At 40.1% G+C, this 20,826-nt stretch overlaps 1 pseudogene; it reads right to left on the minus strand.

Moving 5' to 3' along the window:
* Positions 1-5,956: 5,956 nt before the first annotated feature.
* On the minus strand, positions 5,957-6,412 carry LOC103303871 (transcription factor BTF3-like; annotated as a pseudogene).
* Positions 6,413-20,826: the final 14,414 nt, after the last annotated feature.

Genomic DNA, 20,826 nt, shown 5'->3' on the forward strand with positions numbered 1-20,826 from the left:
TAAGGGTTTAATCTCCAAAATTTATAGTTAACTCATACAACTCAACAAAAGGAAACTAGACAATGTAATTAAAAAATGGGCAAAGGAACTAAATAGACACTTTTTGAAAGTGGACATATAGATGGCCAAGAGACATATGAAAACATGCTCAAAATCACTAATCATCAGAAAGATGCAAATCAAAATGACAATGAGTTACCATCTCACATCTGTCAGAATGGCTATCATCAACAAATCAACAAACAACAAGTGCTAGCGAGGATGTGAAGAAAAAGGAACCCTCATACACTGCTGGTGGCAATTCAGACTTGTGCAGCTCCTGTGTAAAACAGTATGGAGTTTCTTCAAAAAGTTAAAAATGGAACTCCCATTTGACCCAGTAATCCCACTTCTAGGAATATATCCCAAGAAGTCAGAAACGCCAATCAGAAAGGATATATGCACCCCTATGTTCATAGCAGCACAATTTACAATAACTAAGATTTGGAAACAGCCTAAGTGCCCATCAGCAGATGAGTGGATTAAAAAAACTGTGGTACAGCTACACAATGGAATACTATGCTGCTGTAAAAAGGAAGGAGGGATCTCAATAGCAGATATCAAGCTATATTACAAAGCTAATATTCTCACATCTGCCTGGTACTGGCACAAAAACAGACATATAGACCAATGGAATAAAACAAAGAACCCAGAAATTGACCCAAACCACTATGCTCAATAAATATTTGACAAAGGAGGCAAGAGCATACAATGGAAGCACGACAGTCTCCTCTATAAATGGTGCTGGGAAAATTGGACAGATACTAGTACATGCAAAAAAATGAAACTAGACCACCAACTTACACCATACACAAAAATAAACTCAAAATGGATAAAGGTCTTAAATGTAAGATGGGAAACCATAAAAATCTTAGAAGAATCCACAGGCAGCAAAATCTCAGACATATGCTGAAGCAATTTCTTTACGGATACCACTCCTAGGGCAATGGAAACTTCAGAGAAAATAAACAAACGGGACTACATCAAAATAAAAAGCTTCTGCACAGCAAAAGAAACCATCAACAAAACAACAAGAAAGCCCACTGCATGGGAGAACATATTTGCCAATGTTATCTCTCATAAGGGTTTAATCTTCAATATTTACAGGGAACTCATACAACTTAACAAAAGGAATATAAACAATCCAATTTAAAAAATGGGCAGCGGATCTAAATAGATACTTTTCAAAAGAGGACAACAGAAGGCCAAGAGACATATGAAAACATGCTGAAAGTCACTAATCATCTGAGAGATGCAAATCAAAACAGCAATGAGGTACCATCTCATACCTGTCAGAATGGCTATCATCAACAAACCAACAAAGGACAAGTGCTGGGGAGGATGCGGAGAAAAAGGAACCCTGATGCACTGCTGGTGGGAATTCAGACTGGTGCAGCCACTGTGGAAAACAGTATGGAGTTTCCTAAAAAAAAAATAAAAATGGAACTCCCATTTGACCCAGTGATCCCACTCCTAGGACTATATCCCAAGAAACCAGAAACACCAATCAGAAAGGATATATGCACCCCTATGTTCATAGCAGCACAATTTACCGCTGCTAAGATTTGGAAACAGCCTATGTGCCCATCAGCAGATGAATGGATTAAAAAACTTTGGTACATCTACACAATGGAATATTATGCTCCAGTACAGGGGTCCTCAAACTTTTTAAACAGGGGGCCAGTTCACTGTCCCTCAGACCGTTGGAGGGCCGGACTATAGTTTAAAAAAAAACAAAACTATGAACAAATTCCTATGCACACTGTTAAGTCAGCTGCTAAGCAGGACAGGCAGCGGCAGCAAAAACACCCAGTGGGCCAGATAAATGTCCTCGGCGGGCCGCATGTGGCCCGTGGGCTGTAGTTTGAGGACCCCTGCTCCAGTAAAAAGGAAGGAACTCCTACCATTCACAACAGCATGGATGGACCTGGAGAGTATTATGCTAAGTGAAATAAGTCAGTCAGAGAAAGATAAATATCACATGGTCTCACTCATTTATGGAATATAATGAACAACATAAACTGATGAACAAAAACAGATCCAGAGACAGAGAAGCATCGATCAGACCATCAAACCTCAGAGGGAAGGTAGGGGAGGGTGGGAGTAAGGGGGAGAGATCAACCAAAGCACTTGTATGCATGCATATAAGCATAACCAATGGACACAGACACTAGGGTGGTGAGGGCACGAGCTGGGCGGTTGGGGGGCAATGGTGGGATAAGGACACATATCTAATACCTTAATCAATAAAAAAAAATTGAGCCCATTTAGCCATCAGGAACCCTTCATCGTAGGTGTCTTTTTCCCCCTCAGGGTTCACACCTATGATATCAGTACTACTGTTTTTGTTGTTGTTGTTGTTGTTGTTTTTAAGAGTATAGTGTGGGGTAAAAAAGCAAGTACCTTCTTGGTGCAGGTATAGGACCTGAATTCTACTTTCTCTGCTGATATAGAAATTATTCAGACAAAATTGTTGGAGGTGGGGGGAGCTATACTTTTCCAGTTAAATGGAAAATAGTTAGGAATGACACAGGAGTGTTAAACAACATGATATGAGAGAACAATGTGGTGGTTTGTTGTTGTTTTTTGCAAAGAAGAGAATTCAATTTAAACTACCTTTGTCAACAAAAGAAATTTAGTACAAGGATAGAGTATCTTATAAAACCCAAGAACAATAAGTCAGGTGGGCTTAAAGGAATACGTTGGAGTTAAGGACTTAACTGCTATCTGGAGTCTTTGTTTCTCATACTTGCATCTCTTCCATGTGTCTGCTTCATCTTTCATAGCAGACCACTTTTTTCTCTTTCCCAGACCATATGGTATAAAAATGGCTGCGGCCAACAGTACTGAAGTGTACACTACTCAGCATAAAAAAACAGCAGCCAGAGCGGGCCGAAATCTGTTACTGTAGATTCCACATTTCTAAGGAAGGACTGTTTCACGTGATATATGAAGTGTTTTTATCCTCTCCTGAACTTTTTTCTCTGTTTTCCATGGGCGGAAATCTGGGTCAAATGCAGTTACAATTTCCTTTCCCCTCATTTAAGATACAAAAAGGATACATTCTTCCCTCAACTATAAATATAAATATATGTATATATTTTGCTACAATGTAGCATACTTTCTATACGAAGGCTCTTTAAGGAGGGAATCTACAAATTAATTTATTTATTGAGGGCTTAATATGTGCATGGTACTATTCCAAGCCTATAGATACAGAAGTGAATAAAATAGACAAAAAAATCTCAGTCCTCATGGAGCTTCCATTCAAGTTATACAACTTATTTCTCCTTGGTGCATATATGCAGCCTATTTTTTTAGGAATTGGTACAGCAATCTTGGCATAACTCACGTTAAGTGGTCATAATCTAGTCATTTCATACGTTTCTATGAGAAGATGAAATTATTGTGTGATGATAAGGGTCTTTCTTTGGTGAGTTTTTTTTCAATCTTCCCTAACAAGGAAGAAAAACACATTGGCATGGGAAAATGATGAGTTCAGTTATGAACAAAAATAATTTGAATTGCTTGGAGGGCATTCAGGTGAGGATGTCTAGTGGTCAATTTGACTTACTGATCTAGATATCATGAAGGAGGTGTAAACTAGCAATATAGGTTTGAAAATCATCCAGGCATAGGTGTGGGGTATAGAACAAAAGAAATAGGTCATGAGCGGAACCATGGAATAGCAGAAACGTTTAAGAGGTAGGGGAAAAAAAGAGAAATCCATAAAAGTTTCATAAATAAAAAAGCTAAAGCAGAAGGACTAGAAAAAGTAGAATGGGTCTGGAATTCAAGTAAGAGGAGATTTTCAAGCATGCTAAGGTATTCAACGCTAACATATGTTGCAATAAGGTCTATTAAGAAAGAGGCTTAAAAGTGCCTATTGCATAGAGAAATTTGTCAGTAATTGGTGTTCCTAACAAAAGAGGTTTCAGTGGAGAGGTGCAGGTGAAATTCCTATTACAGTGGTTGAAAGGTAAATGGGAAGTGAAGGAATAGAAGCAGTAAATGTAGATAAAAATTTTTGAGACCTCTGGTTTTATGTTAACGCAAGAGACACTGAAGAAAACTAGAGGAGGATCCATGATAAAAGAAAAGTGTTTCGGTTTTGTTTTAAGGATGGAAGAGTTTTGAGTATGCTTATAGGCTGAGGGGAATGAGTCAATAGAGAGGGAGAAGTGTAAGGTATTGAAGACAGAAAGAAAAAGTGATAGAGCAAGATCTCTGAAGGTTTGGGTAAAACAATTATCAGGAACTCAGATGAAGAATTTAGCTTTGCATAGCCTTTGTGAGGCTGAAGGAATTAAAGTATAATATGGGAGCAGATGCAGATTGTAGGTGAGAAAAATGCGTCATAGCTTCATTTTTTTTTACAGGAAGGTAGGTGATGAGGTAATCAGTTGAGTAGTGAGTGTGAAGGGTGGGTAGTGAAGTCATTAGAGTGGAGAATAGATAAGGCTTGGAATAATAGTTGACAAGAATTCGAGAAGAACTGACCAAGAAAAAGTGAAAGGATTGCCAAGTGATGTCAAGTGGTGAGATGAGAAACTAAATCTGTGGTGACTAATTTGGATTAAAGGTCAGAGTGATTTTCTTCAGAAGAGCCAGAATGGAAACAGGAAACAAAGTGGGGGAAAACTATAGCGTATGGATACATAGGTTCCAAGTGTTTGGAATTCCAGGAACGTCTCCAATTTTGGAGAAAGTTTACATTATAGGTCAAGATGAAATCATCCAAGAAGCTTTCTTCGAAACTTTATCCAAAAGTCTATCTACAATCCTATTTTCTTCTCCTCAAATACATCTGTCAACTTATGGTATTTTATTTATTTTGTCTTCTTGCATCCATCAGATTATAAGCTCTTTGGGGCTGAGGTACTGCGTAATATTTTTCCCTGACCACAAAACAATTAGTAGTATATTGTCTTATTTTAGACATTAGATATAGATAGACTTTTTCAAAACTCTTTGGGATGACATTAAGGGCATTTCACAATCTTTCTCCAATCTACTTTTCTGTACTCAACTCCAGTATCCTTTTATGCTGCACAGCCCCTAAATACAAATGTAGTTTGTATAAGTCAAACGTTTCTACTTTCACTTAATATACCATGGACTTTCACACTTTCTGGACATTTGAACATACTTTTTCCTTTGTGTGGAATATTCTTATCCCTTTCTGGAAAACTCTTATTCATCTGTTAATACCCAGAGCAATGCCAAACTCTTCTATTACTTTCTTACTTATTTAAGAAAGATTTCCTCACTATCTACAAGGTTCACAAAGTTTTTTTTTGTTATTTTTAAGATCTCACTAAACTGTACAGGTAAATAAAAATGAGTGAGAATATTTATCTTTCTTTTACTTCTTACAGTGTCTTCTTGGGGGATAAAGTAGGCCCAAATACTTTCTTTAAATTTTGGACTGTAGATAAATCTTTGCAGGCACTAAAAGTACTACTTAGTGTTCTGTTTATAATGTCAACATGTTTCCAAGGTCATGAGCCATATTTTCCTTTGAAAAGTAAATATGTATCTACAGAACTAATGTGAGAGATCTCATCTCTAGGTGTAATCATTTGCCTTTCAAGGATATTCAAGGTGTCTTTGGGGGAGAAAAGAAGAGTTTTTTTGTTTGTTTGTTTTGTTTTGTTTCTTTACTAGGCAAAGAACTTTATAAACCTTTGTTTCAAGCTTTATTCCCAGGCTTGTTCAGCTTAATTAGCTGCAAAGAATGATTTGTATATAAGCAAAAACAGAAAAGAGCTGCAGTGTCCAAGGGGCTTGTGCTTAAAAAAATTTGAGATCTAGATTTTATCAGATCCATAAACAAAATTTAAAAAAGCAATAATAATATAAAATAGCAGCTCCTAGTAACTTCTTCAAGTTAACCTTTTTTAGAAGTTGACTAAATTCAGTTTGTTTCATTATTGGAAGCCTCACCAAAATTCTCCACAAGATCTGGAACTTCATTATCATCATCTTCTCCAGTAGCAAATGGTGCTTTGGGCAGAGCTTCGCCAGTCTCCTTAAACTAGTCAGATTGTCTGCACCAAGCTGGATAGCATTTCTGTCAGCTGCTTTGTCTCAGCATGGCCTGTAATGGTGAAAGTGTTCTCTGCCAGAGATGCCTGAACTTTAGGGTTGTTAAAGTGGGTCACTCTTTCCTGGTTTGTGAACTGATTTACTTCTCCAATACCAGAGGTATTGTTTACCCCTAGCTTCTTTAAGGAGAACTGAAGTTTTTATCATCTGCTATAGCTGTTCTGTGAACCACTTTCTTCTTTCTAGGAGCAGTTCCTTTCCCACCAATGCACACTTGTGTCTTCAGTTTGGCGAGTTTCTCCTGGTTCAGGATAGTTTCTTTCATCTTGTTGGAGAGGAAATGGGGCAGTGAGCGGGACTAGGGTTGGCACTCAGGGGGTCTTGGGCAGACCAGCTGAGAACAAGCTAACACACAGGGGGATGCAAGATGGCAGCTAGAGGAATTTTTTATCCCCCTAGGGGAAGTCAATTAACTAAACAAATAGCTACCTCAATTCCCAATTGAACTTTGAATTTGCTTTACTGTAAAAGTTGCATAGAATTTTATCCTGACGTTGTAGTCTCTTGCGGGCTACCTATATGCATGTACTGTGTTGTGCTTACTCCATAATAAATGTTTTATTTTATTCCATATTGATGTGCATAGGTCTCTCTTTGCTGATGGAAATTTATACTTCACCAACATAAAGGCAGATAGGTTGATGTGTGCGAAGGAGCTCAGATTTTATATTGAAACCCCAGGAAAAATATTGAAGGAGTTTAAGTGCAACAGTGACACAGTTCTGCATCTAGAAATGAATATGGAAGAATTAAGGTGACTAGTAAAACTTAAATATTTATTTCTTTGTTTCACTGTAGACATAACAGATATCAGCTATAGAATGATGAGTTCAATAAATGTAAACTGTAGATTTTATATAACTTAATACAGATTTTAGAAGACCTGAGTAAATTATGTTAGAGGTCTGTCCCTGTGAGTCCTTGGTGGTCCTTGAAAAAGGTTGAACATTAAGGAAATGTCTTCCTTTGAACCTGAAAGGCATGTCTGTATCATATGGAAGAAAAGATATAATCTGTGTTAGAACTCTTTTCAAACTCACTGCTATATTCAGTTGTAATATATATTCCCTATGTGATGATCCTCCCTGTTTACAGTTTGTTGATTAATTCCATTTGGTACTTCTGTTTCATTAGTCGTAGAGTAATTCATTCTTTTCATATTTTCAATTGTTCTTTTTTTCAATATTTTCTGGCTGTCTAGTTTTCATAAAATTTCATTGTAGTCTTATATTCCATTTGAATTCTCTACTAATGTTTCATTAGCAATTGATCTTGGGCCTCTCAGACTTTTTACACATGGTACAGCTATGTTTCCACTTCCTAAAATGTTTAAACCTTTTATTAAGTAAAATCTAACAGGGCACATGATGTTTGTAAATATGTTTACATATATTAAATTCAAATTTGCTGCATTGTATTAAGTTCAAAATTGCTGTCATTTTTCTCATTACATATTATAGGAACTCTAAGCCCAATTTCAAAAAAGATCAAGTAAATAAACCTTCAGAAAACTTCACAATTTCTGTGAATAGTCACTAACTACATGTCATTTCTCAGTGTCAATATTTTAAAATTAATGTGTAATTTGGGAAGGATCATTGGATACGTTACATAGATTTCTTCTCCATATGAACCTTGGGGAAATATATCTAAGTAATTTATAGATATAGATATATTTCAAAAACCGCAAGGACTGGTCTGTGGCTGTGTGCTCAAGTGGGAGTGGAAAGGAGTTAGGGCTAGATAGAGGAAAAATCTTAGAGTACTTCTAATGCTTACCTAGGGAGTTTATACTTTATCCCTTTTTATAAGCAATGAAGTCTACTGAAAACACCTTTAACTTTCACCAAGTGCTTATGTTGTGCCAGAGTAAGTTATGTATGTTAAGTGCACTCTTTAAGGTAATCCACATAATTGTTTTATAGGTTCTATAATTATTCCCATTTTACAGATGAAACAGATTAATAGAGGTTAAGCATCTTAGTTCAAAGAAACAGCTACTCAGTGGTAGAGCAGAAATTAAAAATTGGCTCTAACTCAAAAGCCCATTCTCTAAACCGGAAGGAAGTGAGAGCCGGAGATTTATAGTTCACAAAGATCATTCTGGTAGAAGTATGAGAACAGATCGCAGGGACATAAGTCTAAAGGCATGGAGACCATTGAAGATGCTGTTGTAGTTACTAGTCAAGAACTGTTAGGCCCTATTAAGTGGACTATCCTTTGACCTAGGAGTTATGCAGATGAGTGACAAGGTCAGAGAGGTTATTTGGAACATTCATCTGGAAGTCCTTGTGAAAGATGGATTGGAGTGGAGTAGGAAAGACTAAACAATATGTTGAGATTGCTGGGACTGTCATTCTACCACTGAGGTGCCTTGTCGAGGGGGCAGGAGAAGGTCCTAAGTCCTATGGCCTCTTCTGATAGAAAAGCATCCTATACCTCTCCCTACCTCACCCCTACTTTGACGAAGTTCCATCCAGGCTCCAAGAAGGGGGCTTTTGCGCACTTTCATAGGTGGAGGACTGAGCTCCTACAGCCGCGCCAGCTGTGGGTGGAGCGCATGCGCGTGGTTGCTAGGCGACGACAGTCAGGGCGCCGCGGCTCTAAAGGCGCTGGGCTGTGTGTAGGCAGCAGCGCCAGAGGAAGAGGAGCACGGGGATGCAGCTGTGACCGCGCACCCAGAGGGAGCCACCGCTGCTCTGTGGCCGCGGAGGCTGAGGGACTGGAATCAAGCCTGGGGGTCCCGTCGTGGAGCGGAGCGGCGGCGGCGGTCGCGCCCGAGCTTGGGCCTAGTACTCCGGGAGGGTCCGTGCCACTGGACGAGGGCCTCACCTCTTTGCCTCCCCTCACCCTTCCAAGTCGATGGTGGTGAAGTTGGCGGCGCTAGGGAGCGCAAGGCATCAGACTTCTCTTGGTGGGCTTCTCTGGCCCGCGCTCACGGACATCTGCGCCGCCACCTCCTCTCGTCCGCTAAGACCACCCCTGGCGGCGGGCGGGGGAGGTGCTCCCCCTGCGGGGGCTGAGTCCAGGAGGGCCACGACGGGGACCATAGGAGAGTAGGGGTGAGTAGTGGCACCGTACTCGCTTGGTGCTGGAGTACGTTTCTGACCTTCGGGGCCCTGGGAGGCGACCATAGCGCTGCTTTTTCCTGCAGAAGCTTCTGGCGCCTCTCCTGCATCTGTTCGCGGCTCCCTATTACCTTTGAGGTAGTTTTCCTTCTCAAAACCACCGGTCTCTGGTCTCAACCCTGGCGTCCAGGAATGCGGGTCGGTGTTTCAGGCCTGGCTCTGTTTCTTAGATGCCATAAGATGCTGTTAATTCTGTGTACAATCCTGTAGTCTGGCCCCTGATTTGGGGAAAGACTTTCCCAGTGCCGAGCTCACCCCTTTTCCCTTGCTCTTGGTCTCTGGAAGCTCAGTCTGACCACAGGCTTCTCAAGAGTGGATTCTCAGGTTGCTGTTGCTCCATGCCTCCTGTGGCCTCTTAGTTTCAGGTTTCTTGCTAGTTGTGTACCAAGAGCTTCTGAAAGTCCTGTGCCTGGCTTCTGAATCCTGACAGAGACGAATTAGACCATACTTAAATAATGATGATGATGATAACAATAAAACAAACCAGCAAACATTCCACTTGACTTCCAAAATTGGCATCAAACTTGAAGTAGACAAAGAGTAGCTGATTGGTAACAGGGGAAACAGATTTTATCAACTAACTACTCTTCATCCAGAATGACACATTTTTTAAAATAAATATAATGAAACGTGAAATATTCCTAATAAAAGCGAGGATATGTTATGATCTATCTGTTCTTTCTGGGGTAGCCGGCAGTTGAGAATAGTTACTTCCAAAAAACTTTGGCATGAGGGACCTGAAGTGATATTTTGGATAGGGTAATTAGATGAAGATCTAAAGTTGTAAGGCGCTTTTTAAAAATTAGCAATATTATCTTTGAGGAGTGAAATTGTTTTAATAAAGCACATGGTTGAAAAACTTAGTTAACAGTTGACCCCTTTTTAAAAGTGGACTGAATTTAGATTAATTAGTAATTTTGATTGTAAGGTACTTCTGTGAACAGACAATGAAGGATGGGTTCCTTATTTTATTTGATTTCCCTTTGTGCTGGTTTATAAGTCATTTTAGTTTTCTTTTGTTGAAAAGAAGTGGAAAAGAAGTGCAATAATGGAAAAGCTAAATTTAGTTTTGGGTAAATGCTTTTAAACTAAAGATCTTTAAAAAGGATATAGACTAGATGTCATTTGTGATTAGATAAATTTACCTAGTGAATAAGTGAAGACCAACAATTCCCTGATTGCTTTGGGTAAAATGTTTTATTTTGACAATTTTCATGATTGAGGTTCTCTTTGATAGGGTTTAAAGCTCAATATAATTCTGGTATCACTGCATAATAATCTTGGACTTCAGCAAGTATTGTTTTGTGAACTTGCAAACTGACATGATCCTAGTTGCTAGATTTCCAAAGTTATAAGATTTTTTGTTTTGTTTTGGAAAAGCTGCTGATGAATTCAAGTCTGAATTATCCTGTATAATAAAAGGCTAATATGCAAATTGTCCCCTCGACCTGAAGTTAAACCAGGGGGCGGGGCCAGCTTGCCAACCTCCTGTGTCCCCTCTCCCTTGGCAGCCCCATCAGGGCAGGCCAGCCAGAACCCACCTGTGCATGAATTCGTGCACTGGGCCTCTAATATGAAATAATGATGTACCATTTGGGTACTTGCTGTTCATTTTCACATACTTTTAGAACCAAGAAGTAATTTGGATCCAATTTAGAATTCTGTTGTAATGAGTATGGTTATGAAGGTGCATATTCTTAAGAGCATTTGCTTAGCATGTCATAACCACATTATAATATAATATTAATAGTTATTTTTGCAAGTGCAATCAAGGCACTTGACCAGTAAACTCTGGGATGAGTTAGTCTCTTTTAAAAAATTGATTTCAACATGTTTTTATTTTCTATCTTCTCCAAGTGCCCATTACTATATTTGGTACTATGGAGAATAGAACAGAGACAAGTCCCCGGAGTTAAATTGCTTACCCATTAGAGAAAGAAAATGCATATATAAGATATCATGGTCAACAATTGGAACATAGAGTTATACAGAATTAGAACTAAAATAATTAAGAGTAAAAGATCTTTGAAGGCTGGTGGTTGTCTGGAAAGTCTTTATAGAGAAAGTCAGACTTGATTCAGTTTTTGATAGAAGAATAGACTTTGTTGGAAGAGGGGAGTTCAGCATGGCATGAACTAAGACACTTGACTTTCTAATCTTTGTGAATATTACTCTCCTGGATAAACCTAAAGGGGAGGGGAATGTCAGTGACAATGAACTCTTGTAGTGGACATAGATTTTTTTATGATAATTTACATATTAAACTACTAAATTTAATATAAATAACTTTTCAAATGTACATATTATAGAAGTCAGATTTAAAATAATCATCCTATTTCCTGAGGCAGGTGAGAATATTTTCTAAGCAGATATAAAGTATTAAGTTCATATATTTTTATAACCTGTTCATTTTTTCACTGTTTCCTAAGACAGTTATAATCTGTTTTGTACAGTTATAATCTAAATGATTTTATTATTACAACTTTAGATTATTAATATGGTTTAAAGAGTATCTCTTGATAAAGTAAATTAGGGATATTCTTTGAGCAACATGAATTTTGGTCCATTAAAGTATATAACTTAGTTTTAGTACTACTAATCAGTCCTACTATTTTTATTATTTTCTGAAAACAAAGGGAGTATATCAGAGTCCTGCACATTGATGTCTGTTAAAATTTTAGTAATGTCATTAATAATGCATGAATTAATATTTGGCAACTAACATTCATGTTTATTCTGCAATTACAAACCTCTGCAAGACTTATTTTACTGCTTTTCCAATAACTTTTTGTTGTGTTGAGAATTAGTTACATGACCAACAGTTTTCTGGGTTTTAGTCAAAAATTGTAAGTTGATGTTTGTATATATATAAAAAAATAAGAAAATACATTATAATTATTACTTCAAAAGAGGGTTGTACCCCAACAGAAATTAACATATTACAATTACAAATATAAAGGCATCTTGATTTAATTCACAGATTTACTCTAAGAAGCAATATGTCCAGACTTGATATTTTGGAGGGTTCTATACACCATCTTATACCTTTCATTGGTATCTTTTGCTGCCAGTAATACTGTTCTCAGATTATAGTTATTACTAATAAACTTTAATTTACAGTAGCTAATAGTTTCAACAAATATAATTGTTGTTTTGAGCATCCTCTACTTAGGACATAAGCTATCCTATCTAATAAAAGAGTAATATGCAAATTGACCGTACCTCTGCTACACCCACCAGCCAATCAGGAGCAAATATGCAAATAAACCCAACCAAGATGGATGCAGCCACAGAGAGCAGGAGGGAGGCTTGGGTTTCCCCAGCAATGGAGGAAGCCAAGCTTTCCACCTGCCCTTGCCAGCCTAGGCCTCCACTCAAGGCTACAAAGTTTCAATTATAGAAGATACATAAATCCAAACAGAAATGGCTGCTGCCACGGAGCAAGCAGGAGGCTTGGCTCCACTCCAGGCTACAAAGTTTCAATTGTAGAAGATAAATAAATCCCAGATACCAGGGCTTCTGCTTGGGGGTGTGGCTGGCCTGCAAACCACCACAGGCCCTTCGCCCAGGCCACCCCATACCCCAAGGGAACCCCCACCCTGATCCGGGACACCCTTCAGGGCAAACCAGCTGGCCCCCACCCATGCACCAGGCCTCTATCCTATCTAATAAGAGAGTAATATGCAAATTGACCATCACTCCAACACACAAGATGGCTGCACCCACGTGGTCAAAGATCCTGCCCCCTTGTGGACACAAGATGACCACCACAAGATGGCCAGCAGGGGAGGGCAGTTGGGAGGGACCAGGCCTGCAAGGGAGGGCAGTTGTGGGAGATCAGGCCAGCAGGGGAGGGCAGTTAGGGGTGACCAGGCTGGCAGAGGAAGGAAGTTGGGGGTGACTGGGCCTGCAGGGGAGGGCAGTTAGGGGTGACCAGGCTGGCAGGAAAGCAGTTAGGCATCAATCAGGCTGGCAGGGGAGTGGTTAGGAGATGATCAGGCTGGCAGGCAGAAGTGGTTAGGGGCAATCAGGAAGGCAGGCAGGCGAGCAGGCCTAAACAGGCAGTCGTACATCCCTCGAGGGGTCCCAGATTGGAGAGGGTGCAGGCTGGGCTGAGGGACATCCCCCCTATGCATGAATTTCATGCACTGGGACTCTAGTGAGTTATATAAAGAAGTTAACTGTCCACACAGATACAGTCAATGAATATTTTATCATTGCTGGACATTAACCAACTAATAGAAAGCAAAATATATTCAGATAGCATTGGGGTTAGTCTTCTTTACTAAGCAAGTATTGCACATTTCTGTTCTTATTTAGCTGCTTATGCTGGTATCAAAAGGGAAGATCTTTGGAAAGAGCATTGGTGAATTCAAATAATGGGCAAACTGCTGAGAAAATTAAAAAGTAACTTATGTCAACTTCTGAGTATTATGATGGTTTAAAGCAGATACACATCTTAGGTAATTTGATAAATTTCAGTGGTGGCAGCATGTGAAATAGGGTAAGGGATTGTCAGTTTCTGTTACTATGTAATAAATAACTCTAAATATTTTTACCATATTACTGAGTCTAGAGGTAGAGCAGCTTTACACTGAATACCAATGATTTGTCCATAAGTTATAATTTTCTTTAAATATGTAGTTTTAAATATGTTATTATATTCTTAAGATCATCTTTATTATGTCAATGAATTGAAAACTTTCCCAGCTGAGAACATCTCTAAATTTTATTATGGAAGCTTATGGGGAAAATGGCTTTGATCTAACAATTATTTTTGGAGTGTATTTTCCTAGAACATAACCTTTTACATTAAGTGAAAAATACCCACAGCCTATTCAATCCTACCTAATAATAGACAAATATGCAAATTGACCATACCTCCGACACACCCACAAGCCATGCCCACAAGCCACACCCACCATCCAATCAGAGCAGGTATGCAAATTAACCCAACCAAGATGGCTACAGCCACAGAGAGTAAGGTTTCCTAGGTAAGAGAGGAAGCCAAGCTTTCCGCCTGCCCTTGCCAGGCCTAAGCCTCCACTCAAGCTACAAAGTTTCAATTATAGAAGGTAAACAAATTCAAACAGAAATGGCGGCAGAATGGAGCTTGAGAGAGCAGGCCAGGGTTGCTCCCGGCAACAGGGGAAGCAAAGCTTTCTGCACACCCTGGCTGGGCCCATCCGCTTAAGGCTACAAAGTTTCAATTATAACCCCAACAGAAATGGCTGACGGCCACAGAGGGAGCCCCAGGCTTGGCTTCACTCCAGGCTACAAAGTTTCAATTGTAGAAGGAAAATAAATTCCAGATACCAGGGCCTCCGCTTGGGTTGCCAGGGGGCATGGCCGGCCTGCAAACCACCACAGGCCCCTCGCTCAGACCACTCCACACCCCAAGGGAACCCCACCCTGATCAGGGACACCCTTCAGGGCAAACCAGCTGGCCCCCACACCTGTACCAGGCCTCTATCCTATCTAATAAAAGAGTAATATGCAGATTGATCATCACTGCAACACACAATATAGCTGCCCCATGTGGTCAAAGATTCTGCCCCCATGAGGACACAAGATGGCCACCACAAGATGGCCAGCAGGAGAGGGCAGTTGGGAGGCACCCAGCCTGCAAGGGAGGGCAGTTGAGAAGGACCAGGCCTGCAAGGGAGGGCAGTTGAGAGGGACCAGGCTGAAAGGGAGGGCAGTTGGAGGTGATCAACCCTGCAGGAGAGGGCAGTTAGGAGTGACCAGGCCGGCAGAGGAGGGAAGTTGGGGGCAAACAGGCTGGCAGCGGAATGGTTAGGGGGTGATCAGGCTGCAGGCAGAAGCAGTTAGGGGCAATCAGGAAGGCAGGCAGGCAAGCAGTTGGGAGCCAGCAGTTCTGGATTGTGAGAGGGATGTCCGACTGCCCGTTTAGGCCAGATCCCACTGGGCCTAAACAGGCAGTCGGACATCCCTTGAGGGGTCCCAGATTGGAGAGGGTACAGGCTGGGTTGAAGGATAACCCCCCTCCATGTATGAATTTCATGCACCGGGCCTCTAGTGTAGGAATAAAAGTGGAGAGGAGAATTCCTTAAAGTTTAATACCTACAAACAAAATAAAACAAAACAAAACCTTCATATATAAATTGTAAACTAATATTCATAAGAACAGTTCCAAACACAATTATCATTCTCTTAATGGCATCTTATATTATGAATTGTTAATTTTCTTTGAACTGTTGGCCCACAAAAGTTTCCCTGTGATATGATTCATTCTTATTTTCCTAACTTGAGGCCCAGTGCACAAAATTCATGCACGGGTAGGGTCCCTAGGCCTGGCTGGCGATCAGGGCTGATTGGGGCCTTCCAGCTGCTGGCCGTGGCCTTCCTTCCCCTGCTGCCGGCTGATGGCCGGGGCCTTTCTTCATTCTGTGCCACCCCCTGGTGGTCAGTGCACGACATAATGAGCAATTGAACTCCCAGTCTCCAGGTCGAACTCCCGAGTTCGACTTTGCATATTAGCCTTTTATATATATAGATGACAGATGTACCTCAGGGATTTGCTGGTGAGATTTTGTTCTTGAAATAGAAACTTGTTGTAGCCATTTTTAAAATGCAATAAGTATTAACTGAAAAGTTGGAATTGAATTTTGACATGATTAATGATGAGGAAAATGCACATTTTCTGACAATCTTCCTAAAACCATTGTACATTAAGTATTAATATCTATAACCTTTCACAGCCTTGCATTACATAGCTCTTCATTATTATATTCACTTTCTGTATCTCATTTCCACTTCTCCTAAGCACTGTGAATACTGGTTTGTTCTTACTGTCTCGTCTGAACTACTTTTTGTGGCCCCTAAATGAGTTTTACAAAATAGGTTTATATTTTTAAAAAGTTATTCAAGAATGATTTTCCATCATAGTCTAAAAGGCTGGATCCATATCAAATAAACTGCATTTGAAACTGGGTGATTTGACTGGAAGTAGCAGTAAGAAGAAGACTAACCCAAGTTCTGTGTCTAATTCAGGCAATTTTTGAATCACTGGATTTTTACTTCAAAAATAATTATTTTCTTTATTGTAGGAAATATAACGTCAGAAGTTTCATTCAGAGCAATTCAGAGTTTTTCATTACTTTTTACCATATAAACTTTATACCTAGTTTTTTAAATTTTAGAATAAAAAAGGTGTATCTTCTCTATTTTTCCATTCTGCCTTATCGCTATACTTCATTTTATATATCTTTCAACTGAGGAATTCAAAGCATTCTTTTTACCTTCTGTGACATTTCTTATCATCCACCTGGAACTATATTTATTTATCTTTCACATTGAAAACTAGTTGACATAACAGTGTGATGTATGTAATAAATTTGATTCCACAGGTTATACATAAGCCAGTCTCATATTGCTTATTAGTTGTTCCTTGCCCTTTGAAGGGCTGGGCATATCTTATATGTTAATTCATTTAATTGTTCATGTTGAGTTTTAGTTTAATCTTTGTGCACACAGATGCTTATCTTGTTTCTCTTCCTGTGTACTGTCAAGGCTATTCTTAACTGGGTTGTTTTGTTGTAGAAATTACCAGGCGACTGGAGGACACACAACCAGGCACTTGGAAGATTCAGAAAAAACACTTTATTGCAGGAGCACCTGTGCGTGGCTCAGGGAATCAGATCCCAAAGCTGAGCAGCCCAATGCAGTGGGGGTCTGTTTATATAGCCCTAAGTTTCTTTGTCTGCTTTTCACAGGCTTTTGCAGCCCCTAGGACTGTTGTAAGGGGGAAGGGAGATTATGACCAAAGGACCGGCTGGCACCAGAAGTTAATCTTCTGTGGGGGCTTTTATGGCCCCTGCAAGATAAGCATTCAGGGAAACAGGTTTTGCAAGGCTAAGACACAAACGGGAAGGAGGTTGGGGCTTAATTATAGGCTAGCAAGAATATTCATCAGAATGCAGGTTTCCGGGGGGCGGGGGCGGAGGGTGCGGGTGGTGAACTAGCCCAAATTGCCTTCACAGTTTTTGCTCATCATCGGTAGACTTAATGGGTTGTCTTACTGCCAAATTGGTATGGATACTGTGATTCCATAAAAGAAGAGAAAAAGTAGGGGTATAATAAACATAGGTGTTAGATTTTATGTTTTAATTTTTTCTTAATTTATAGTAACTTTGGTAGAATAGTTCTAAAATGATTGAAGTTTTTGACTTTAGAATTTTTTTATGAACTGCAGTTTTCATGGATTCCTTGCACATGTAGTAACTAAAACTAGGTTAACAAAGTATTAATTAGTCTCAGGGAACTTGGTTTAATAAATAGATGAGAATGATTTGTAGTTAGTGTATCAATGAATTATATGTAAAAATTTTTGAGTATTTAAATATGCTTGGAGGCATGGTTTTCATTTAAGTACTTTCAATATCTTCCCTACTATCATGTTGACACTATTCATTAGCTTAGTAAACTCTTTGTTCCCAAATAATACTTAGGTCAATTTAATCTCAGCCCCTATCTGAATTATCACAAATTCTGAATCAGTGGTGTCCAAATTACAGTACAATAAAATTTCCTTAATTCAGAACCCCTAATGAAAAATTTGTTATTGCCTGGTCATAATATTTATGCTAAAAATACCTTCAGAAGAATGTCTACTCCAAGCTGCTGATAGATTACACTCCATGAGAGAAGCAACTAGAGTCCTACCAGAGGTTAGGAATATCACAGCTTCTTTACTGACTATGAAAGCACTGACATTGAATTAAAATTAGTGCTAGGAGGGATGAAGGTAGGAACCATCTAGGTTTTAAAAACATCTTCTAAATGCTCTATTGAGTATATGAGATTTAGGATATTAATTACATTGGGCTGTTTATAAGAAAAGAGATTTAGCCCTAACTGGTTTGGCTCAGTGGCTAGAGCGTCAGCCTGTGGACTGAAGGGTCCCAGGTTCGATTCTGGTCAAGGGCATGTACCTTGGTTGCGGGCACATACCCAGTGCGGAGTGTGCAGGAGGCGGCTGATCGATGTTTCTCTCTCATCGATGTTTCTAGCTCTCTATCTCTCTCCTTTCCTCTCTGTAAAAAAATCAATAAAATATATTTTTTTAAAAAGAGATTTGAACATGGTTTAATAGTTTAAGCAAAATTGGGCAATATTTATAGTGCACTGCTTTCAGACGTTTTAAAAATGACAGTAGCAATATTATTTGCATGTAAATTCCGTGCACTTACAAATTCTTCTTATCAATTCATCAAAGCAAGAAAGTAAAATGTACATTAAAAGTTATATCTAGAACTCTTAATATGTTAATGATGTTGCAACAACTCTGAAACTAGTAAAACTTTAGACATCCCTCTCCTTCAATTCTGAATTAATAACCATAAAATGCAGGCATGCATATTTATACAGATTTTTTCTATTTATATGATTAATAAGCTCTAAAAACCAGCATTTCTGGTGTTATGGAATGAAATTCTACTAATAAGAAACTGGAATGAATGTCAGAGTAAATCAGGATAGGGTACAACTACACCTAATAATAGGGTTGCTGGAAGCTTGTTATTAGTATTGACTAGAGGCCCGGTGCACAAAATTCGTGCATGGGGAGGGGGGGTGTGTGTCCCTCAGCCCAGCCTGCACCCTCTCCAATCTGGGACCCCTTGAGGGATGTCCGACTGCTCGTTTAGGATCGGGCCTAAACGGGCAGTCGGACATCCCTCTCACAATCCAGGACTGCTGGCTCCCAACCGCTCACCTGCCTGCCTGCCTTATTGCCCCTAACTGCTTCTGCCTGCCATCCTGATCACCCCCTAACCACTCCCCTGCCAGCCTGATCGACACCTAACTGCTCCCCTGCTGGCCCGATTGCCCCTAACTGCCCTCCCTGCCAGCCTGGTCACCCCTAACTGCCCTCCCCAGCTGGCCTGGTCACCCCTAACTGCCCTCCCCTGCCAGCCCAATTGCCCCTAACTGCCTTCCCCTGCCGGCCTGGTTGCCCCTAACTGCTCTCCCCTGTCAGCCTGGTCGCCTCTAACTGCCCTCCCCTGCCAGCCTGGTTGCCCCCAACTGTCCTCCCCTTCAGGCCTGGTCCCCCAAACTTCCCTCCCCTGCAGGCCTGGTTGCCCCCAACTGCCCTCCCCTGCAGGCTTTGTTCCCCCCAACTGCCCTCCCCTGCAGGCCTGGGTCCCTGCCAACTGTCCTCCCCTGCAGGCCTGGTTGTCCTCAACTGCCCTCCTCTGCAGGCGTGATTGCCCCCAACTCCCTCCCTTGCAGGCCTGGTCCCTCACAACTGCCCTCCCCTGCTGGCCTGATCACCCACAACTGCCCTCCCCTACTGGCCATCTTGTGGTGGCCATCTTGTGTCCACCTTTGACCTCATGGGGGTGGTCATCTTGTGTGTTGGAGTGATGGTCAATTTGCATATTACCTCTTTATTATATAGGATAGGATATTTTGGGAGGGGAGAAAAGCTAATTCTTTGCTTCATGCCTTTTATAGTAATGACAATTTGCCTTTACTGTGTAACTCATTGCTCTTCACTTACAGAACTTAGATCATAAGAGCAAGAGCAAAAGTATTGGACTAACTAGAATAAAATTTATCCTGGCTAGTGTGGCTCAGTGATTGAGCATCGACCCATAAACCAGGAGGTCACAGTTTGATTCAAGGACAGGGCAAATGCCTGGGTTGTGGGCTCAATCTAGTAGGGGGCGTGCAGGAGGCAATCAATTGATGATTCTCTCTCATAATTGATGTTTCTATATCTTTCTCCCTCCCTAAAAATAAAAAAGAAAACATAAAAATTTAGCCCTGTGCGATTTTTTAACTAATTAGAATTCTCTTCATCTCCCACCCCTTTACCATTATGAATGAGAGGAATAGAGAATGAGTGTTTGTGTAACACTTTTTTTCACAGCTAAATATCCAATGAAGACTAGGAATTAGTGAAATCTTTTTAATTATTAGTAGTCTGTTCTAACAGAGCTGGGCAGGCGCTTAGAAAAAGAGTTTTTAATCATTTGATTTTGGAAGGGAGTTTTTGATTTTACATTTGAAAATGAATGTTTATAATCTGGGTAGTATCAGAGACTCAGTTAACTAAAAGGTATTGAATAAAATATCTTGGTTAATGAACTTTCTAATTAACTAAGGATTAATCCAAGTATGTAATGAAACTGGGGCAAGGATGCTTTGCATAAGATGTCTAGAGCATTAATTTGTGCATAATTTTGTTTGTTGACCATTGACCCATTTGTGTCTTTCTTGATTAGAGGTTTTTGGTTCCAAATAATAAAGGTCTACTTCAAACTAAATGAAAACAGAAAATAATTTATATTAAGGGTACAAGAAGTTCTCATGGATTCCAAGGGGACAAAGTATAGTGCAGACACACGAGAAAGTATAACTAGGAATGAAAAGCTGTCAATGGCTAAAGGAGCTTTCCTACCTCTTTTCCCCAACCCCAATCCCTGGGGCCAAAGATCTCCGGTTTATCTCAGTTCCTTTAATCTTGCCTGCTTTATTCTTCTTACTCCCTCAGCATATAGCCAAACATGGCCTATCCTAGAGC

Source organism: Eptesicus fuscus, chromosome 1 (genome assembly GCF_027574615.1).
Source record: "Eptesicus fuscus isolate TK198812 chromosome 1, DD_ASM_mEF_20220401, whole genome shotgun sequence".
NCBI classification, from domain to species: domain Eukaryota; kingdom Metazoa; phylum Chordata; class Mammalia; order Chiroptera; family Vespertilionidae; genus Eptesicus; species Eptesicus fuscus.